This window comes from Rattus norvegicus, chromosome 4, assembly GCF_036323735.1.
Source record: "Rattus norvegicus strain BN/NHsdMcwi chromosome 4, GRCr8, whole genome shotgun sequence".
NCBI classification, from domain to species: domain Eukaryota; kingdom Metazoa; phylum Chordata; class Mammalia; order Rodentia; family Muridae; genus Rattus; species Rattus norvegicus.
In genome coordinates this window covers 152,357,409-152,381,333 of record NC_086022.1, presented here as the reverse complement: position 1 = coordinate 152,381,333, position 23,925 = coordinate 152,357,409, and the positions used below count along the sequence as shown (strand labels likewise).

The window sequence follows — 23,925 nt, the reverse complement described above, 5'->3', positions numbered from 1 at the left end:
ACTTTCCAGAGTCCTCCCTTGTTTGACTTCTATAAAGTAATGATACAACATTAACCCAGACCCCAGCACTGATCAACCCTGGCCAATGCCTATCTCTACACTAAGGCTCTGTAACAGTGTTGATCTGAACATTTGAGGCAACCCCTCCCCTTAGTCTCAGGGATGACCAGTTCTTTCTCTCTATGACTTTGACCGTTGGGAACCCCTCAGAGTTGTAGGCATTCAATATCTGTCTTCATGGTTCATCCACACTCTGACGAGTTCTAGAATGTTTTTGCATTATAGTAGTTTATAGGTGCATCACCACACTTCTTGTTTCTGTCGGTGGACACGTGGGTCTTTCCAGTTTGGCCATGTGAATAATGCCAAAACGAACTCAAGTCTGTAAACATCTACTTGAGTCTCTGCTTTCAATTATTTTGGGTACACATCCAGAGGTGGGATTTCTGGGTCATATGGTAATGCAGCATTTATTTTTGTTTGACTTTTGTGTCATAGCCAGCATTACAATTCCCACTTTTATTAGTTGCAGTGCTGGGGATGGGACTCAGGGCCTTACACATGCTGGGCAAATGCTCTTTTACCAAGCCACACCTCCAGCAATGTTCTTTATGTTTAAAGGGAAGACTGAGGATGAAGGTGGCTCACCTTACCTGCACAGAAACTGGCTAGCTAAATCAATGGTGAAAATCACTCCCCCAGAGTCATCAGATAAGCCAAATACAGTGTCAAGTCCCCTTCCCTTTGCCTTTAGCCATGACCCTCTCTCTCCTTAGAGGCCCTGCCTGCTTTAGAATCTCAGGAAACCATTGTGAGGAATGATTCGGTTTTAGGCTCTCTACTCACTGAACATGAAATTATCCTTTTCTGTATGGTTCTCCCCCCATTGGAACTTCTGTTGTGTTGATGAAAATATCGTTATCATAGAGAGTCATCCTTTCCTTTGTTTTTAAAGAAGGGCCCATTTCTCTGATCTCATTGCTCTTCACGGCATCACTGATCGATGCTGCCAGAGCCATAGTGATGCATTTTGTAGATAAGAAAACAGAACTCAGAGCAGGAGGCTCGGGATGCCAATACTGAAACTTCTACCCATTCCCCTGAATACCATGGCCATCCTCATTTGATTAGGTCAGTGGTAGCAGGACTACCTTGGCCTGCTAGATCATCGCCACAGTCCTCATAAGAAGGATGTCTCGATAATGGTTCCGGGCCTAAGAACGTAGAAACAGGGAAGGATGGAGGAACGTGTTGGTGGATCTAGAATATCTGGTTTGCATTTGAAATTCAAAGGGATAAGTACTATTACTCAGGCCTGTAGTTTCTGATTTATCACTAGAGGATGCGGTGGTATCCCTTAGAGGAGGACTTTAGAGTTAGTGGGAACTGAAGCCCCTTTCTCGTGATTACTGGATGAACCAAGAATTACCTATAGTGATGCTCGTGTGTCTGGATGGTCAATGGGGAGCCAGTTCACATCAATCCAAGGCTGACAGACTCAGAGGCAGCAGAAGGGGACACAATTAATCCCTCGATACTCTGGTTGGTGGGTACTCCAGTCTCAAATTTACTTTGTCTCCTGGGCCTCGGATGCCTGGCAGGCTAATGGCCAACTGATCCCCTGTGGCCTTGTAAGCAGAAGGTCAGATAAAGACTCGAAGCCCCGAGCATGGTGGCTACTGGTTAAGATGTCCTGAACTGCACAGACTTTGCTAAGGTCCAACGTTTGTCCTGGACCAACAGCCTTTCTCTGGATTGATGCCAAGTTCTGGGAGAAGGGCTTGGGCATCAAGATGATGTCACAGGCAATATTTACACAACCATCAGCATTTTCATACGCTTTCTTATGAGCTGTGTGTCAGACAGATGTGGTAAGACACTAGCCTTCAGCTCCCAGAGACGAGAGAGGTAAAAGAACGGCTGTGGAGAGGTTTTCTACCTTGATTTTACCACCAGACTTGTCTGTGACGTGAGCAAGCTGTGTAACTCTCTCTCCCTTCCTCATACTAAACTGTGGGAAAATTTAGCTCTGTCACTAAAGACATCAGCAAATGAATACACTTGGGTTGATGAATGAGGCACTTTCTGTTTTCCAGGCAACAGGAAAAAAAAGAGAGATGGAAATGAAGCTCCTCTCAGGAGATTGAAGACATAGCCCCCCTCTTAGGCCCTCAGTCTCTCCTGGGTTTAGCCCCCAAGTGCCTCTGTAATATTCTGCAGGGAGCACAAACCTTTTCCCTGAGAACCAGGAGCTGGCACCTGGCTGCACCCACTTTGTGTTAGCAGCTGGCTTTGGCTCCCTGCAATGGCGTTCCCACACTGGGTGGAACAGCTCCTGAAGAGGCTCCAGGCTCCACACCTTCCTGCTCTCTCACCTCCATTTGTAAAAGCATCTATCCAGCTCACTCTGTCCCTCCTGCCTAAAAGTTATGAGCATTCCGAAGCATTTCTCTTGATCTGTCACTTAGCAGGAATATCAGAAGTCACCTGCAGTGCACTGTGGACAACTGCTATCCAGACTTAGGAGATGAAGTCTGTCTCTTTTTCTCTCCAACAATAGAGTGTAGCCACCCATCATCCAGCCTCCTGCTGAGGTAGAGTCTGCTTCCCTTTCTCTTCAACAATAGAATGGATCCAATTTGCCTGAAATAGCATCTTCTGTTTCCAGCTAGTGGAAGCTGCTCCCGTTAAGGAGTTTGAACATTCTGCTGGAGGAGGGAGTCTGTTGAGTCAGGGGTCACGCTAGCAGCCAAGAGGGGACTCTGGGCATTAGTGAAGCTGCCATAAACCCAGTGGCTCCAACAGAGCAATCACCAACAAAGCATGGGACCAGCCTTGTGTCCCAACAGCAGCCTACTGCAGGCTTTGGAGCAGATGATGCCAATCATATACGTTGGACCACTTATAGATTCCTCTGGTGCTGGGGGCTGGTGGAAACCCACATGTGGGGATGTGTAGGGAGAAGGATGCTTGTCCTGTGTCCCTTCTCGTCCGATGAAGGGATAAACTAGCAAATCATTGAATGTGCATTTTTCTCGGTCTGCTTTAACAGATTTAAGAAAGCCAGTCACAATGGCTTTATGCAATAATCTTTCAGTTTGGTAGGTCAGAGGACCAAAACAGGCCTCACTGGGCTGAAGTCAGGGTGTTGGAAGGGAGGGCTGCTTCCTTAGGAGGTTTCAAGTAGTCGGTGTCTTCACCCTCTCTAGCTCCCGGAGAATCCCTGCTACCTTGTTACATGACCTTTCTTCTACTTCCAGGGCCAGCAGATGGCCTACCTTCAGATCTCTTTTTGCCTCTCCTCAGCATCCTCCTTTCACTCGGGGGGTGGGGTGGGGTGGGGGGCGCACTGCTTGCAAAGTCACTTGTGTTGTGTGAGGGAAACATGCTTTAGGCTAAGAGGGTGTAGGTTTTGGATGTGTTCTTTTGGGCCATTGGGAGAACTACCGTGTGTGGATTCTTCATAAACTGGTTGCTGCTGTCTGACCCACTTCCTCCTTCAGATCCTGCATCTACCCCAGAGTGGCCTGGACCCAGTGACAGATTGAAATGTGGTATAAAAGCTCTGACACAATGCCAGACAACTCTGAAGGATCATTTCAGCCCAGAACTCCCTGTAGGGCTGCATGTGACTACTGCCAGCCTGCACCCTGGACTCACTGGACAGAGTAGGTTTGGATGGTTTATGGTACACAAGGCACAATTCCTTAGCTAACTGCCTTCACTCTGCCACTTTCTGTTCTAAATTCAGAGCAGCTTGTCACCCTCCAATCCTGGACAATGGCCTTTTATGGATCACTCAGAGCTACCTGGGTACTGAGGAAGTGGGGCTGAGCACAGGGTGAGAGAAAGCCCAGGGGCAGAGTCTCTGGGGACGTTAGCACAGAGGAGCCTGCTCAGAGATGCTCTGGTTTCCCATCTCTCATTTCCTGCCTCATCTGGTCCAGTATTGAGTGCTACGATGTCCTTGACCACTTTCCTTTTGGAGCCCTGGTGCTTTTCAGCAAGAGCAGTGGAAATACGCCAGCCAACCTTTGGTCGCATTTGCTGCAAACATGTTCTGGCTCTGTTATGTATTTTTATTTTTGCTTAGAGTAAATGTTTTGATTTTCAGTTTTTACCAAACTCAAATCGTTTCCCCAGGATATCTTCCCTAACCCCATCCAAACGTCAGATTCCTTCCTCTGTGTGGCAGTGGGCCTGATCTTTGTCCCAGTCCTTAGTGGAACAGGAGTTTGCCTTGCTATAGGGCCTCCAGCTTTGGGCAAGGCAGCCTTGCAATCCTTCACCTTCCCTGAAGGCTCCCCTAAGTTCTCGAGGGGTCACCAGGATTTTCCTTAGCTAATTGCCAGTGTCTTCAGACACTTCAGCTAATTAATTAATTAATTAATTAATTAATTAATTTTTGTCCAAAGTATTACAAAGCCCATGCTCATATTAGAATTGGTACATATTCATTTCTTTACCTAAATAGTTTGTGCTGTTTGACTTGTACATGTGACTCTTCATGCCATATGGATTATACACACACACACACACACACACACACACACACACACACACACACAGCTTTGAAGTATCATCTTGGATGATTCTCAAGCAAGTGGTCTCCAACTCATTTGTTTTCCAATCCCTCCATTTATGGTTTTTAACATTTCTGCTGCCATCATGATGCTATATCCCCAGCAGAGAAGTACATGCACTTGAATTGCTTTTTCCTGGCCAAGATGTCTGTGCAAGGAGCCATCAAAACATGCTGGGCCCAGGAGGGGCTGGGACCCTGGCCAGGAACCCCTCACGGTAAGACAGACAGGTCCTGAGGAAAACCACTGGACTCAGCCAGCCAGATTTCAGGGAGATGACACATGTCATTTAGCAGCCCTGACAGAACATCTATGGGAAATCCCGGATCCTCTGGGGGTAGGTGTGTAACAGGTACAGGAGTAGGTTTCATAGGCTAAAAGGCAGCCTACAGACAAGCAGAAGGGGGCTCCAAAGAAAACTCCTGTCAAGAAGCCAAAATATCCTCCCATAGCCCTTATGGTGGTTACTGTGGGGGTTGGGCATGGATCAGAACCAAAATGACAAGTGTCCAGAAGGATATGGGGAAGCCAGAGCCCTTATGCTTTGCTGATGGAAACAAAACAGCCACTGTAGGTGACAGTATGGCAGTTCCACTAAAGTAAGCACAGAATCACCACACTATCTAGCAATTCCACTGGATTTGCCCCCAAGTAGTTAGAAGTGAGCATTGTTAGGAGAACTCAAAGCCCATATTTATAGCTTTGCTTACAATAGCCATAGGGTGAGACCAACCCAAGAGCCCATAACCAGTGAGGAGTTAAACCAAAGGTGGTTCATAAATGCAACGCTACCTTGGCCTGTTCTTAAAAACAAGGGACTCCTGAGACAAGTTCTTAAGGACATTGCACTGAAGGGAATAATCAGTCACAGAAGGTCTGTCAGCCCACTGCTCTGCTGCAGCTAGAGTAGTCAAAGCCATTGAGGCTGGGGTAGAACAGTAGAGTCCAGGGACTAGGCCAGGAGCAAAATTGGTTATGTTCCAGCACAGCATCATGCATGTATTAAATATAAATAAATTGTACACTTTAAATAGATACAAGCAAAAGAATGCATCAAGAGAGAGAAGAGGTCAAAAACTATGTCTCCAACAGATCCAAAAGACTCCTCCCCTGGAAGGGAAGAGACCATTGCAAAATCAAGCCATCTGGATGGGAGACATGGACCAGCACAGAAAAGCCAACTGGGTGCTAATGCACACAGGAAGCTGCGCTAGGCATCCTTAAAACCCTGGGGGTACATGTTCCCATGGAGTGCCCTTCTGTGAGGGAGGGATAGGAGGACAGGAAGAAGTGACAGCAAATCAAAACTACTCTGAAGTCACCCCCACCATCCAAAAGGCCAGAGGAAAAGCAGAAGCATCCACTGAAGAAATCCATACCCCCAGCCAGCAGCCAGGAAGCAAAGACCTCTACTGACGGAAGCACATGAAACAGGGGAGCTGACTAAATGTTCTTCAGTTGAGGGATGGATATTAAAATAATAGAAATGTGGTACACAGAATGATGGAGTTCTATTCATCTGTAAAACAATGAGAATCATGAAGCTTGCAGGTAAATAGGTATAAGTGTAAAATATTATATCAAAGAACGTAACCCAGAGCTAGAGGGACAAGCAGTCCCGCATGCTCTCTCGTTTTTGTTGATCTTAGCTCCAAAGTAGATATCCTGAAAAAGCATACATAGTCCAGAAAAGTAGAAAGGAGCTGTTGGGGAGGTGGGAGGGGGCACTCTGCAGAGGACAGGAGGACACAGATGCTGTGGAGGATGGAGGGGACAAGTCAGGGGTAATAGGGAGAGAGAGGAAAGAGGGAGAGATAACACTAAGGATGTTTGAAAAACCCACATGGAAACATTATTTTATATGATTACTTAAAAATAATACACATGCACACACACACACACACACACACACACACACACACACACACACACACAGATCCAGGCTTGAGAAACCTCTCTTTGAGTTCAGGGAAGGTTCTAGAGACTGCCCAAACAAACCAGGCTATTGCCGTTGGCCCTGGTGGCTTCCCAGGATTGGAAGGGAGACCCTATTGCCGAAGATACCACGCACTTCACACACAGACAGGATCTGGAGGAATGAAGCTGGAACCGACCCAGAAGTCTTCTCTGTGAGGACGAACTCATAGGACCCAAAGGTGCTGCGTAAGCAGACGAGTAGTCAAAGCATTCTCAGTCCTACCCAGCTAAGCCTACGAACAACAACAGTGACCAGGCCCATGAGAAAGTCACAAAGGTGTAACAGTGACACTTTAATCTTGGGGTAATCAATGGCTATTTAATTGGACTTAAGCTCCATTTAACAGGAGGAAATTCATGGCTGGTACTATAAACCTAGCCAGCTACCCATGGCTGGAGAGGTTACAGGTAAGAGAACTTACCATGGCCATTTTTCTTACCCAGTATAGTTTCTAACTGTATTCTAAATACTTATCGGTATAACCACAGGTAAGTGTAGCCTCACCTCTCCTCAAAGAGGCTTCCTTTTGCAGCTGACAGAGAGGCTACTACGGAAACCCATAAGTGGTCAAAAGGCAGAGAATAGCTGATAATAGGGTGTCCGTCCCCAGGTGGTACATCTGTGATGCAACTCTCAGACCTGAGGCTTAGGGACCATCATAAAAGAGGTGGAAACTAAGAGTGAGAAGAATAGGGAACCTGCTGTTAGACAATAACTTGTAGATCTGACTGAGATGCTCCACACATGAAATCTCGATGTGTATGTCTAAACAGAACTTGCATAATGACAACACCACTTGGCATGCCAATACAGATACGGGAAATCTCACAAGACCTAATTCCTAGATCAAGAGCTTTAGGCAACCAATGACTGCTAAGAGGAGAACTGGTCTTCTCCAGGGAAAAGCTTCCTGATAGGTCATTCAATCAAGTGGCCACCCTAAAAACCTGGGGATCCATCCTATACTATTGCTGATGCCAAGAAGTGCTTGCTGACAGGAGCCTAATATGGATGTCTCCTGAGAAGCTCTGCCAGAGCCTTACTGATACAGATGAAGATGTTTGCAGCTAACCATCAGACTGAGCATGGGGACCACAATGGAGGAGTTAGAGAAAGGACTGAAGGAGCTGAAGGGGTTTGCAACCCCATAGGAAGAACAACACTATCAACCAACCAGACCCCCTAGGGTCCCCAGAGACTAAACCACCAACCAAAAAGTACACATGAAGGGACCCATGGCTCCAGTCACATATGCAGCAGAGGATGGCTTTGTTGGTCATCAGTGGGAGAAGAGGATCTTGGTCCTGTCAAGGGTCCATGCCCCAGGGTAGGGGAATGCCAGGGTGGTGAGGTGGGAGTGGGTGGGTGGGAGTGGGGGCATCCTCACAGAAGCAGGGGTTGGGAGAGGGGAGGAACCAGGAAAGGGGATAACATTCGAAACATAAATACATAAACTATCCAATAAAAATTTGAAAAAAACCTCAGTACATAAGAGGAACACTAAGCGGGCTTAGTAAGAGCGTGTGTGTGGTGTATATGTGTGTGTGGTGTATATGTGTGTGTGGTGTGGTGTCCATATGTGTGTGTGTTTTGTGTGTGTATGTGGTGTGCATGTACATGTGCATATATGTGTTTCGTGTGTGTGTGTGTTTTGTGTGTGTATGTGGTGTGAACATGTGTTTCGTGTGTGTGTGTGTGTGTGTGTGTGTGTGGTGTGTATGTATGCTGTGTGTATATAGCAGTAACAATTATAGACATTGTGATTTAAGAGGAAGGGCACTGAAGGAGTTGGAGATGAAATGGTGAAGATGGAAATGAAAATGTAAATGATGCGTGCAATTCTCCAACATTCTAAATTAAGAAAGTATATGAGTATGAAAAGTGCTGGGCAGATTGTATATATATATATATATATATATATATATATATATATATATATATATATGTATATATGTATATATATTTAGGAATACTTAAGAAGGGAATGGGGAAATGATGCAATTATATTTTAATTTCAAATTAAAAATATGACTAGAATGTATATGCTTTTCAAGTGAAGAAAGGGATATTTTGCCACCTGAACTTCTGTGCAGATAAAATAATCGAGAGGTATTTTTCCTGCACAACATATAAATTTGGGGAGCAAATGTATCCAGGGTGGAGCTCCTATTCTGCCATGTTTGTAGGGGAATTAGTGGAACAAATCATAATGTCAAGCCGAATGAGCCAGACTCAGAAAAACAAATAACTCATGTTTTCGCTCACATGTAAAATCTGGATTAAAGAAGGAAACATAGATCCAGCTAAAGGGAGAGTATTTGGAGAGAGGGAAGAGGTCAGGGGAGGGAGATGAGAGAGGGCAGTAGGATCAAAGTGCAGGATAGAAATGTTTGAAAATGTCTCAATGAAATCCATTATTTTGCTCAAGTCACACATACGGAGAAAAGCAAAAAAGAAAAAAAATTACATTTTAATAATCATCAAAATAAACCATGGAGACTGCTGACATGGAAGGCCTTGCACTCAAACCCAAGGGTCCCCCGTGGTTTGCAACTGTGCTGTGGGGAAGCAGCCGTCTCTCACTCGCTTCAGTTTTATTTGGGCTCCACACATCTAAAGGTCTTTTGCAACTTGCTCAGTGCTCCTGAACCTCAGAATTCTGCTTTTCCTGACTGTTAACGCATCACGCACCATCGCTGTCTTCACATCTACTCCTGAGATGCTGTGTTCCATGCACCGCACACACACCAACTCTAAGACTGAGGCCAGGGGAGTTCTTGGCCTCCAGGCTTTTCCCATAATGTATCGTCTTTGGAAGACATTACTTAAAACAAAACTACTAATCTTTATCACTCATCCGTCATTAGGAAAACAAATGACAGCAAATGCTAGCAAGGAAGTGGGGGAAGAGAAAGGCTCACTCGCCGTTGGAGGGATTGCAAACAGGTGCAGCCATTACGGAGAACAGGGTAGCGAATTTCGAAAGGGCTAGAAATACATCTACCATATGACCCAGCTATCCTGCTCCTGGGCACACACACAAAGGAGCTGACATCCTACACAGACACTTGATCAGCTTGTCCATTGCTGGCCTATGTTTAGTAGCTAGGAAGTACAAACAACCCAGTCTTTTCTTAAACATATTCTTGTTGGATAGTGAATGCTGGTTGATAATCATATTTCATCATATTGAAAACATAATGCCATGTCTTCTGTTACCATTTTTTCTGACTGGAAAATTAGTTCTAGATTTTACTGGTCCTTTTCAGATAACCTTATTTCTGTGTTTGCTTTAGCTTTTATATTTCAGATATCTCAAGACTTGCATTTAACTTTTTATCATTTCAGTTCTTTCTAGAAAATTTTAAAGTCATCCTATTTGAGTGGTGGGCTTGGATGAAAAATGAGGACTTGGCCTTCCAAGGTGTAGTTGAAGTGAAGCATTTTATTGTAAATATGAGGGAGAGTTCAGCCAGAGGTATCTGGAAGGATCCAGACTGAACTGAGCCATGAGAAGAAGGGCAAGGGGAAGAGTGAGGGAAGGGAAGTGGGTGGTGGTGGACCAAGAGAATCAAGAGTGAGGCGAGAGAACCAAGGAGGACCAGGAGTGGAGCTGAGAGAGGGCATGGCAGAAATGGCAGGACGGTAGATTGGTAGGCAAGAGAAGCTGGGGGAAGGAAAGAGAAACCCCTGGGGAGGGGGCTGGGGGTGAAAAGAGAAAGGAGGAGCCACAGGTACTGAATGATCCTGGGGCCCAGGAAGTGGTTTGATGGACCAATGGGCACCCCAGTTAGCCATTGGCCTCAAGTGTCTTTGGGACCTGACAGACTTCAAAAGCCTAAAGTAGGGTCTGTCAAGATAAAGGCATTCCAACTGGGTCTATAGAATAGACCCTGAGGAGGTGGCACCAAGAGGATCAGTGTGTAACCCACATATTCATTAAGGAAGGTGATAGATAGTGACAAGGTTACTAGCAGACAGGAATGGGGGAAAGGAGGGAGCCTAGGGAAACAGTGCAAGTTTGCCCCTCAGTGCCACACGGTGAGGCAGTCACTACCAGCTGGTTTTCAATGAATAATTACATGAGGGAATTAAATGGGCAGACATACAAAAGATTAGTGATGGTGGGGTGGGTGACATACTGCAAAAACAAGGAAACTGAAACAGCATCAATGGGCATAGAGAACAGGGAGCGGCAGTCTCTAACCTACCCAGATCACTGGGGCATTTCTCCATATACTTGAGAGGACCCGGGAGAGATGGGGCTCAGCATGGTATAGTCATTCAGGAGATGCAGGGCAGCTAAGACAGCTCATCCGACTTCTACAGGAGCCAGGAGTTAGCCTAGAGAGCATGCATTAGACACCTGCTCAAAATGAGGTGAGGGGCTGTGGTGAGGGGCTGTGGTGAGGGCAGGAAGAACATCACTGCTGGAGGATGTGTGCCCAAAACAAGGTATGTCATCCAAGGGACAGGAGGTGATGAAAATTTGCCAGTACAAGGTGTGTCGGGATCATTGACCTGTGTTTCTTGGTTGCTATGAAACCAGAGAAAGTGCAGGGGCTGCTTAATCCATTAGCTTGGTGCACTGACCTCCTGCAGAGAGCAACCTCTCTCCCAGGTGAGAAGAAATGCTCGTCCAGAACCCCTCATCTCACGTCAAAGGGGTGCCAAAGGCCCTGCGGACTTGTGATGCAACTCCGGGGAGTCAGAGGGACTCAGGTGATTAGTGACTTGGCAAGCTTAGCTCCATCAATAAAACAGAACACTAAATCCATGTCCAAGAGTGGTGAAACCCACGGTTAAGAGCACACTTTTGTATTTTAAAGAGTACATTGCAAAAGTGGTTGGAATATTGCCTAATTTTTTAGAAAGATTACTTTATAAAATGATGTAGTTTTATATTAATTTGAGGAGAAAGGGGCCTTAGGAATATGGAATCTCTTCTATAACATTTATTTACTGTGTGTGCATGGTAGGGGTGTGTGTGTGTGTGTGTGTGTGTGTGAATGGCATGGTATATACGTTATGGCGTGCATGCAGAAGTCATAGGACAATTGCATGGAGTTGGTTCTCGTCCACCTTTATGAGGGTTCTAGGTGTTGATCTCAGGTCACCTGGTTTGTGTGGCAAACGCTTTACCTGCTTGGCCATCTTGTCAGACCTATGTTATTTTTACAGTTGCTTTGTCAATTGAAATAACAACTATATAATGACATTTCCAATATGTACAACAGACAGTAAGGAGACACATGCTTCCTTCTGGGTCCCCATTTCTTTAAGGTTCATTATGTAAAGCAGTTACTCTGAGTTTTCTTACACATTCTTTCCAAAAAATTTTTAAGCACTTAAAGGCAACTACAGTCATCTGTCTATGGAGCTGAGGGCATCCTGAATCTTGTTCTTGCTCATTATTTTACAATTATTCTTATGTATCTTCTCTATTATGATATTTTATTACTCTATTTTCTATTGTTAAAACAAAACATGCAAGATAGAACATTATACTAGAAAAAGTAATTTAGGTCATAATGCTGGAAGCTGGAAGTCCCAGATGAAATGGCCCATTTGTTTACTGTTTGGTAAGGTCTTCTTGGTACATTACCACACGGCACATAGCATCTTGGTGGGAGAACACTGAAAATGAGGAGATCACATAGCACACAGGAAAGCAGGAAGGATTAGGGCTGGGCTTACTCTTTTATAGGAACAGCTTTTATAGGACAGTAACTATCTCTCAAAAACCAAGTTAATCCCTCGGGAGAGCTGTGCCCTAGCTCTCAGCTTTTCCACTCTGCTGCCTCGCCACACCTAGACTTGAACTTGCAGCATGTTGTGGGGGAGTCAGACCTCAAGTATGTATGTTTGATTTTTCTGCCTTTATGGGTATGCTATATTCCACTATAGGACCGTCCTGTAATTTCTCTAAGTCATCTTCAGCTCTCTGATGCTAGTCTTTGTACTGTTACTGAAGCCAGAGTCAATAAAATTGTTCTTAGAACTCATGAACATGGACAATTCATGTCTGTAACTAGAAGGCTGAGAGCTTCTTAACAAGTATGGTTTATTTAGTTAAAAGCATATTACCATATCAGCTAAATTTCTGCAAATGACCCCAGTTGCATATAACCAAATGGTATTTTAAGTTTTGTACACCTAACTATTGAGGTATGGTGAGCTTCTAAAATTTTATTCAACTCACATTTTTATTAATGTAAACTTCTCAATGCCTGTCCTGAACCTTTTTTTTTCTGTGCCTTTTGTGTTTTTATTCATTTGCAGAGTTTTATATGTATTGATATGTTTCTTCTTTGTATCTTTTTATCTTCTTTTGCGTTTTCTCTATTGGTCCTTTAAAAATTTTTTTGATTATATTTTTTGTTGTTAAATGTATCGTTCTGCCCATCTGGGTTTTTTTTTGCTGGCTGTACCTTCTGTTTCTGTTTCAAACACATTCTCTAGGAACGACTGCGTCTAATTCACCCTCTTCATCTGGTATGTTTGCAGTTGGCACCTTTGATTCACGGGCTTCGTTCAAACATAAGAGAAGAAGAACGAACCTCGGTGACGCTGTCATCTCCAGGGCACTCTCTTACTAATGTTTGTGTGCTGGGCCTAAGCTCTGCCTTTACACTAGACCGCATCCCAGATGGATTTGGTTCTGGGCTGTTTTTAACTGTCAATTCCTACTTTAAAGGAAAGCCTTTAGTTACTGCAGCTTTAAAAGACGTTCTGTATCTAACACGCCTTGGCCTTCCAGCTGTCTTTTCTTCCTCCTGACACTTCCTGACTGGATGTGTATACCAAGGACTCCAAGTGGACTTCAGAGGTAGGTCTAGAAAAAAAAAAATCTTAACAGTGCAGATGAAGATGTATCAGATCTCCTTCGTGTCCTTGGAAGTTTCGCATACTCCTCAGGTAGAACTTTGATCTTTTTATTTGAGCTTTTATCTTTTTAAATTTCTCTAGACATTTTATATTATCGCTCTTGAAAACTCTAATGATTGCCTGTTAACGTTTTATTTTCTAAATACTTGTTTCTTATGGTTAAGACACATTCGTTGATATTTTGCATACTGCGTTCTTACTGAAGGTGGTTTCCCTTGATTTTGGGGTGGAAGTCACTAAGTAGTTCCCCCGTGCTCTACTGAAGTAGGTAGGCACGCTAGGTAAGGAACTGACATAGGGTAAGCCTCCGGAACACCAAGGATGAAGGCCCGTGGCTAACCACCATTAGGATATTTTGCAGTTGTACTCAGATGAAAGCTCTCACCGAGTATTATATTAATACTCCTACATTAAGAAGGATGAGCTCAGGGCCAGATGTCCCCTGTCCTAGTTGGCTTGTAACAATGAACTTGGAATACAACAATGCCTTTCTCTTCTCTGGTGACCCAGAATCGGCACAGCTGCATGAGGCCCAGTTCCAGAAGCCCGGATCTCTCTGTCTGCCTTAAAATTCCGAGGATGGTGGTACTCACTGGCATGGAGGAGACCCAGAGTCACTGGGAAAACGTGAAGTCTGCTGTGGACTTGGGCAGGGATGGTCTTGCCGTGGCATAGGGCGGCCGGGAGCAGGCAGGTACGTCAAGGTTCAGGCTCTGTTCTGCTGAGCACATTAGGAGGTTTTGAACATCCAGGGCCAGCCCAGCTGCGGGAGGCAAGATGACTACCAGACACATGTCCACTCCAGCTCATCTTCTCTTACAGGCTGCCACGGCTGTCAGGAGCCACTCAGAGATGCCCAATTTCCTTCCTGCCGAACAAGACCAGCCAGTGTGCTTGCCCTTTGAGACCCTTTTGTCCCTCTGGCACAGATCAGCACCTCCTTACTTCCCAGGTACTCAGAAAGGTCCTACAGCATTCTGGTCTGGGCAAACCTTCGACACTTTCCAGTAGAGAATCTCATACTTGATTATAGCTCCACATATACTTTACACAATTTCAACAATCTATTCTCATAAATCCTGGGTTCTTTTTAACAAAAAGAATCTACATTTCAAAAAATTGCTTTGGCAAAGGGGGCGGAGGAAAGAAACTCAGTGCTATTTAAACGCTGATTTAAAACAACATGAAAACTGAGGAGCGGCCTCATTCCGTTATGCATATTGTTTCCTGTATGTAAATAGCCTTACGAGGCCTCATTTATCACCATGACTTCTCCAGGGAGCTGCCATTTCCTGCCACCTCAGACTCCTACTTGTGGTGAAACATTAGGAGACAGAGCTGGAAGCCCCGTACCGAACAATTTGTCTGGGGGAAAGGCCATCAATTACATGTGTAAATAATCCATGGATACGCATGGTTGTTTATGCAAGGGAGCCTTGTGGGGTGTGGATTAGAGAGATTTGCATAACGGTAATGTAAGGCTTGCTACACTGGGCCTATCTCCACTCCTGCGCTGACTGGAATTCTTAGAAGTACTGTCTGGCTGGAGAGGAAAACCAGGTGGTGGTAACTGCTTCACCATGTGGCACTGAGGGGCAAGACTTGGGGACCAGCATGAATTAATCACAGGCTTTTAGGATGTCATCACATTTCTTGGGTCTGGCTTTGGTAAATTCCAAAGTGAAAGCTAGGAAAGGCCATTTTGGTTTCTGCATTTTCTTTTTTCAAACACTGGTGCTGCAACTGCCGACTTCCTTTGATGTCGGCCGGTGGAGAACAGGGATCTACCACACCTGACAGCATCTTCTTGGGAATGGGACTTGCAGGCCAGAGAGGTCTCTGCCAGTGAGAGAGCTCATGGACATATAGTGTCCTCCTCATGGAGCAGTGAAACACATCCCTCCGTGAGGCGCCATGCCTGAGACAGTCCCTTGGAGATCCACTTGGGCTTTGTGATCAGCATTTCCCATTAAGACGCTTTCTATCTCTCTATAAATCAACAGTGTTGTGAGGACCATATACTCAGAATCACAGTCTCTACCTGCGGTTTGCGGTTTCCTACATGTGTGAAGTAACAGGATTGTTATATTCTGTAACACACACACACACACACACACACACACACACACACTGAAACACACACACAAAACAAACAAACGAACACCTGGAAGGAGACCGGCTCAGGTAAGCTAGTGTGTTGGTTATCACAGTGAGAGCCATGCCGAATCTACCCCAATGAAAACACCGATTGGAACTTCAACAGAGCATCCATTGCAGCGACCTGACAAACCAGACAGACTGCACAAAGGGTTTTGGAAACTCTATTTCTGGCTTTATCAGGTACTAGGTTTCCGGAACCTCCATGCTGAGTTTACACTGCTTTGCTCATGTGTATCGCTCAATGAAGTCTTGGATGCACTTTGCACCTCGTATGAGAAGTACGCACAATAGGAGACGCCAGGCTGTGAATGAAACTTGCTACCAACGCTTACATAAATCTCCTCCTCTGGAATTCCCAGGAAATAAGAGGGTGCAGAGCCTGCAGCGCTGGAGGCAGGGGGTTTGCTCATTTGTCCCAGCTGTGAACCTTTCACAAGTGATTTATTCCTAGCTCTAATCTAAGCTACATGAGGCTGAGGAGGAGAGAAAAGAGACTTTTGCCTCTGCCCTAACTCAGAAGCCACAGGTTCCCCAGATGCGTGACCTCGCTGCCCAGGAAGAGGAGCTGCCTCCGGAGAAGCTTGCTCTTCCCTAATGCTAAGCAGTCAGACAGGCGATTAGTTAGTAGCCGTGGAGGGCACTAAGGATGGCCTGCTCCCTCACGGTCAGCTTTGGACACTTCCCCATTTCTCTGGTAACACTAGAGAGGAAACTCCAAATTGCCCCTCCTTAGGTCTCTGGGGCTGGAAAGACAAAATATTGTGTACCGTTGCGGTAAAAATTAAAAAATGGAACTTTTTTTTACCAGTTCCTGTGAGCCGGATCCGCTCGTTCTGGCTGCTACTCTGCCACGTGAGTCCATGAGCCACCCTCTCCTGGTTGTCTCCCTTTTAGCTGCCCTCTCCTTGAGGTTCCCTAGCTGGTAGTTACCATGTCTCTCTCTCTCTCTCTCTCTCTCTCTCTCTCTCTCTCTCTCTCTCTCACACACACACACACACACACACACACACACACACATCTTGTTCTTCGGGCCCTGCGTGTTCTCACTCTGCACCCTCCAACTCCCTCTCAGCCATTTCTTCCACACACCGTCCTCTTTAGCCTGGTAAAATCAAAGTTCCAGGAACATGTAATTTAGCAATTAGATTTACAGGTTAAATTCTCAATCCACAATTCATCCACACAATAAATTCACTGCCAATTGATAGATATAAACCGCCCACCTGGACAAAGTAAAATCGATCTAGTTCACCTAAATCTGAACCATCCTCCTCCGGAGACCCCATCTTGATCTCTCTCCTTCCTCCTCTCTCACCTTACAAAAACGTTGTCCCCGACCCACTCTCTACTGCCCAATCATGTACTGTCTTGACATCAACTTACTTGACAACTTGACAGTGAACTGCTCCAAATATTAGAATGTTAGCTCATCTTTTGATAATTAATCCAGCTGAGATGCCAATTACCTGGCCAGGTGACCATTCCCTGGGAAGACTGAGTCACTTAAAGCTGTACTGAAAAGCTGGGGAGAACAATTATTCTCTTAATAAGACTTACTATTCCTTCTGAGAGGACCCTCTCTCGGGATGGTCCTTTAGGGGGCTTTCCTCATCACAGCACTGTTAAGCCTGCCAACTTTGAAAAAAGTAACTCTCCATCTTTTACTTTCAGATCCTGACCAATACACTAGGCACCGGATTAGAGAGATGGCTCAGTGGTTAAGAGACAGTGCTATTCTTGCAGAGGACCAGAGTTCAGGTCCCAGCACCCACGTTGGGCAGCTCACATGTACCTGTAATTCTGGTTCCAGGGGATCTGATTCCCTCTCTTGGACTCTCCAGTGCACACACAAACATTACGTCTACATATAAACTCAATGCATAGACACCATTTAAATGAAAATGAAATATTGTTTAAAGCTTAAGCATGCTACCCTCTTATTATGATTATTATTTCTCTGAAATGCTCCCTCTTCACTGCCGTGCAGCTGCTTGCTGACCTCTATTGCTGATCATGCTAGCTTTCTTGGGTCCTAACTCAAAAAGTATTGCTTTCTCCTCCTCCTCCTCCTCCTCCTCCTTCTCTCCTCCTCTTCCTCTCTTCCTCCTTCCTCTTCTTCCTCCTCCCTCCTCCTTTTTTCTCCTCCTCTTCCTCCTCCTCCCTCCTCCTCCTCTTCCTCTTCTTCCTCCTCTTCCTCTCCTCCCTCCTCTCCTCCTCCTCTCCTCCTCCCTCCTCCTCTTCCTCCTCCTCCTCCTCTTCATCTTTCTCCTTCTCTCCTCCTCCTCCCTCCTCCTCTTCTTCCTCCTCCTCTTCCTCCTCCTCCCCTCCCTCTTCTTCCTGTTTTCCTTTTCTCCCCTCCTCCTTATTCTCTTCATCCTCTTCATCTGTCTCTTCTTTTCTGCATCTCCCTACTCCTGGAAACTGCTGAGATTCAAAGTTTGTCTGCTCTGTGATTTTTTTCTCTCAAATTCTAATGAAATTGTCCTTGCATTTTCTTACAAATCTGTTTCTAGAATCTTGTATTAAAGAGACTAAAAACCCCAAAAGGAGCCATGATATTCCTGGCAGTATACACTCTCTCCCTTGCCCCAGCTACTCAAATGGATCCTCACTCCTACCACCTATTCTAAGGACACTGGTACATGGGTAAAGTGTTTGTGTCATTAGTTGCTACATGAAAAACTCAATGGGAAAGGCCCTGGAAGTAAGCAGGAGCCACAGCTTTCTCCTGCTCCGACTGGCATTATGTGTGAAGGGTCTCCAGCATAGAAGAGTAAAAGAGCAGGGGCTGTCCGCCTGCCCAGGAACACACTGTCCTCTTAGAGTCAGCTAACTGGGTGATACAGGACAAGGACTGTCCAGATCAACTCAGTCAGAGGAGCAGATGAGACCCCTGTGAGGAGAGCTTCAGCTAGGGTCTGCGTAGAAGGTGAGCCACACTTCAGTTCTGCAGGGGACAGAAGCAGCTGTGCATTCCTAGCTGCTAGCATTCTTGGCTCCATTATGGTCTTAAAGGATAGTGAGAAAACACTGAGACCTTCTTTCTTGTTCTCTGGTGACTTTGGTAAGACAATAAGAAGATCCTGGGACTACAAGAAGCAATTATCCTAAGACAATGTGGAAATGATGTATCACCTACAACAGAAAAAATCATGTTTCATGTGTAAGTTATGCTCAGAGTAAAATACGAGAATCATGACATCTATGAATCAGAGATGACTACACGAAAGAGGCTGAGGTAGGCTGAGAATTTATGAATGACTGGATGGTAATTAGAAGAAGTGTTAAATGCTAAAGCCCCTGTTAGAGGATAAATATAACATTCATTAAAAACAATAACAAATATAATTTACTACATTTATGTAATTATATATATAGATATAAAGTTACATTTTAATATAGTATAATAGACAGTTACATGCCATGAGCAGTTATATACTGTACTATAAACAGTTCCGAGGAGAGCTGGCGGCAGACACATCAGAGTTGAAATCCCAGGCTAAGGACAGGGAGTGAATATACGAAGAAGAAAATGGGAGGAAATATGGTGGATATCAAGAGTGGAAAAACCAGCTTACAACTAACAGGCACTATATAAAACACAGCTAAAAGAAATGCACTGAAAAGAGTCACAGCAGGGAAGGGAGTTTTACTGAGAAGAAAATGTGAACTTTGAATGAATTGGGCTGTGTGTGATGACACACACCAATAATCTCAGCTTTCAGGAACAGAAGCACGAAGAGTTGCTAGTTCAAAGCTAATCAAGATTACACACTGACACCCTGTCTCAAAAAAGTTAAAAATAGAAACAGGAAATCAGCTGGTTAGATGGCACAGCAGTTGCAGAGGTCCTGAGTTTGGGTGCCAGCCCCACATTGGGCAGCCTACAATTCCCAGTAATTCTTGCTCCTGGGGATCTGATGCTTTTTTCTAGCCTCTGCCAATATCAAAAGATATGTGAACATAACCCCCGATACACGCGCGCACACACACACACACATACACACACACACACAAACATACACACAGACACACACACACATATACATGCACAGACACACACACATATATACACACACAGCAAATGCACATGTACATAACACATGCAGAAACAATAAAATTAAGAAATAAAGATGTTCATTTATATTTAGTGCATTCATAGGAGACAGACTAGATGACCTAAGCCTTGTCCCTTGGAGAATACATGTTAGAATTACTCAAAGTCAAGCATATGTATATGGAGAAACCAGTACACATGGACCACGCTTCTCTGCAGGGTTAGGCACATTCTCTCTGACTGAGGCCAGACAGGACAGCCCTGTTGGGGAACAGATTCTACAGGTAGGCAACAGCTTTAGGGACAGTCCTCACTCCAGTTGCTGGGGGCCCACATGGAGACCGAGTTGTACATCTGCTACATATGTGTCAGGAGCCTCAGTCCAGCCCCTGCATGCTGTTTAGTATATGGCTTGGTCTCTGAGAGCTCCTCAGGGTCCACATTAGTTGACTTTGTTGGTCTTCTTGTGAGATTCCTATCCCCTTCAGGGACCCTTCAGTCCTTCTCCAACTCTTCCATAAGAGTCTCCGACCTGTGTCCAATATTTGGCCGTGGGTATCTGTTTCAGTCAGCTGCTGGGTGGAGCCTCTCAGAGGACAGTTATACTAGGCTCCGGTCTGCAAGCATAGCAGAGCATCATTAACAGTGTCAGGGATTGGTGCTTGCCCACGGGATGGGTCTCAAGTTGAGCTGGTTATTGGTTGGCCGTTCCCTCAGTCTCTGCTGAATCTTTGTCTCTGCATCTCTTTTAGACAGGGTCAAGAGTTTGGTGGAGAACCACACTTTAAATTTTGCTTGTTACATACTCAGAGCTAGATCATGGGTTTTTAATTAAGAATCAAATTTGCTTAAAAATGAAAAAGTATTAAATTAGACGGTACCATGGTATTTAAACCATAACTGTGTAAAAATAACAACACAAGCACATAAGTGAAGAGAGAGATGAGCCATCCTGCTGGCATGCCCGTGTGAAAATTCCTCCTTAACAGGAGAGTATAAAGTGATTAAATGTTCTTTGGCAATTAGAAAAAAAATAACAAAGAAGAATGTAGGCTTTGGAAAACCATAAAGGGAAGCAGAAGTTAATTTGAAACCGGATACATGCTTCCAAACCACTGGAGAAAACGAAAGCAAAGGCCATGTTCCTAAGGAAAGAGAGGAAACAGTAAAACCGTACCAAAGTAGAAAGCATGCACCCAGGTAATAGAATTAGGAACAAAAATACAAATTACACTCATACATGTATTAAATCATTCAGGTTAAGTTAATAAATAGAATTCAATTATAATCAATGTAAAAGGCTGAACACAGAGCGCAGAAACGGGCCAAGTCAAAGCAGGCACAAATGTCACCGTCCCTGCTGCTGCCCAGATGCATCCCTACTTCAGGCATGGTCGTCTTCATAAAAAGGATCCTGTGAAAACCATGCCAGGAGCTTATTAGCAAAGAGAGCTTTGAAGAGCAGTAACAGACCAGTATGAGGAGACTTACATGCCACGTAAGACACCACAAAGCCAAGTCCCAGTTGTCAACCAAGTTCCCAACCTGTAGGTGAAGGGAAACTTTTTTGTTTTTTGTTTTTAAAACGTGTGTGTGCGTGCGTGCATACGTGCGTGCGTGCGTGTGTGGTTTGGGAACCAAACTGAGGTCTTCTGAAGAGCAGCGGTCACTCTTAACCGATGAGCCATCTCTTCGGCACCCAGCAGCAGTGTTTCTGTAATGTTATCTTGGATGCACCCGAGCGAACACAAAGCCTTAGTGCACAGCAGGGCTTGGTTATTGAAGAAGCAAAGAAACAGTCTCAGGCTCTATAATGGGTGACAAAAGAGAGAGACACACACGGGGTTCAGAGCAAATTAGGAGGAGGAGGTTAAGGCTGGGTAGCCAGGGTCCCAGGTCCTGCAGCGGCTGCTGAGGTAGCAAGAAGATCAAGCTGTTTTCGCTGAAGCAGCAGAAGGAGGAGCCAGGATGTCAGCTGCACCAAGGGCAGCAGCAAGAAGGCGTCAGCGGTGCAGCTCCAGATTCAGAAGGACATTAACGAGCGAACCAGCCCAAGACGTGTGACATCAGCTTCTCAGATCCAGACGACCTCCTCAACTTCAAGCTAGTTATCTGGCACGTTTGTATTCAGCTTTAAGGCGGGACAGGGATACCCACACAGCCTTCCCAAGGTGAAGTGGGAAACAATGGTTTAGCATCCCAACATTGACCTCGAGGGCAACGTCTGCCTCCATATTCTCAGCGAGGACTGGACGCCAGTCCTTGCAATAAACTCTATAATTTATGGCCTGCCGTATCTCTTCTCAGAGTCCAACCCCGAGGATCCACTGAACAAGGAGGCTGCCGAGGTTTGAACAAAACATGCAGCACTCCATGAGAGGTGATTACATCAGGCCCACCTACTTCGAGCACTGCCTGAAGTAGGGTTAGCAGTTAACCATCCCTGCCAGGGTTACCGGCCCAGGCATCCCCTGCGAATATTTATTGGGGACACCTACTCCAATAGGGCCACCCCTTCTCATAGTGCCACTCCCTGGGCTGAGCACATATAAACCATCACAGGGGCAAAAACCCAGGTGGGGACATTCAGCTATACATAAAGAAGTCCCCATGACCATCAGAGTCTGTGTTTGTATTTGGGGTGATTTCTATCTCCCCAGCTTAATTTTTGACAAGAAAATGGTGTGTAAGAGGTGAACACCGTTGGCTCTGGTGTGGGAGTGCTGTGGTGCTCATCCACAGAGGGTGCTAAGGAAGGGTGGTGCTCTGGTCTTTCCGGGGACCCTAATGTGATGAGGGAGCATGTGGGTGGTCCCCACTCTGCTGACTTTGAGAGTCTATTGCCCAAGGTAAATTAGCTTCTCTTGAGCCTTAACCAGCAGGGAGGGAGTCTGATGAGCCTTTCCTGCTTTGGTTCTCCATTCGAATTCAGGGCTAATGGGAAACTATTTATTTTCTTTTATATCTTACATTTTCAGCCTAGGTTTACTGCTATGGAAAAGTAAGACAAATGACCCTATCGTTATCGAGAGTGACTGGTGCAAAGACTTGACTGGGACAAGCCAAGGTTATGAATGGAAATTAGAGCCAGGGGGTCTTCTCAGTGACCCGGATGCCCCAGCCCATGAGGTCTCTGCTCCAAATTCCCCTACTTTCCTCATTGGTCCCATGAAAGCAAATGTAAGGCGCAGTTCTGTTGTAGAAGAAGCCATCTTGCCTTTGTTTATTGACATTACACACAACGATCCAGCCACCATCTGCACCTCACGTTTCTTTTCTACCACAGGCAACAGGGCGCCATTTTCTGTAGACCCTGCAGGTTCTTCCTCTTCTCATTGCTGTTTTCCTGGTCATAGGTAGCAGCGGCTGATGTGGCCCATTGGTGTAGCTGCCTTTGTTACAATGATTAAGGCCTTCCTCATCTGGCACAGCCCTCAATGCCTCTCTTTTGCCTCACACATCGGACTCTGGTTTTCTGCATGTTGCCAGGAGGGTCAGGGGAATTCTTGTTCTTAGGTGAGTTCCACAGGAGTCTACAGAGCCCTGAGCCTGTGCTGGCCCTGTTTATAAAACAGTTTTCCAAATGTTTCGGTCTACCACAAGCTGCTCTTACTTCCTTTGTGTTCTACGAATTTCCATAATATCTTCACTTGAGGCTTCACGCTAGGCAAATAAATAACTGTTCAGTTTGTCTTTGCCACCATGAACAATTCTCTCCCTGGTGTCACTATAAGGTGAGATCATTGCTTCTTAGCCAGACCACGAACTTTTTGGGAGAAGGAAAACATCTAGGTAAGCCTCCAAGTTGGCCTTGTACAACTAGTGACTCCCCAATGCTCCATTTAGTACAGACCTCCCTGGACCATGGGCTCTTGTCTGATGGCCCATAGGCAATGTAGGCCTCACATCTTCGAATACAAATCAAGTAACTCCTTAGCCCACTTCTGACTTGGCCTTGCGTGGATTCCCCTACAATCCTTACCCAGTGGAGGCCATCAAAGCCTGTATCCCCTATCTCTTATCTCCCACTCTTCCTCAGCCCCATTTTCCACCAGTCCCTAAGACCTGACAGAACCTCCCCTTTGACTCCCTTTGCACTGCCCAATGTTTATTGGCCCCACAAATCACCATCTAACTGGTGTCTCTGTTTTCTAAAGTCATGTCATGTCTGATGCTTTGGAGATGCTCAGGTGATGCTCAGAATTATATCATTTGATTACTTTATGATGCCTTTGAATATTAGAGCAAACACCAGACTA

General features: G+C 45.3%; 1 pseudogene; it reads left to right on the top strand.

Moving 5' to 3' along the window:
• Positions 1–22,090, top strand: part of Ube2m-ps1 (ubiquitin-conjugating enzyme E2M, pseudogene 1) — a 58,449-nt pseudogene extending 36,359 nt beyond the window's left edge.
• The last annotated feature ends 1,835 nt before the right edge of the window (positions 22,091–23,925 follow it).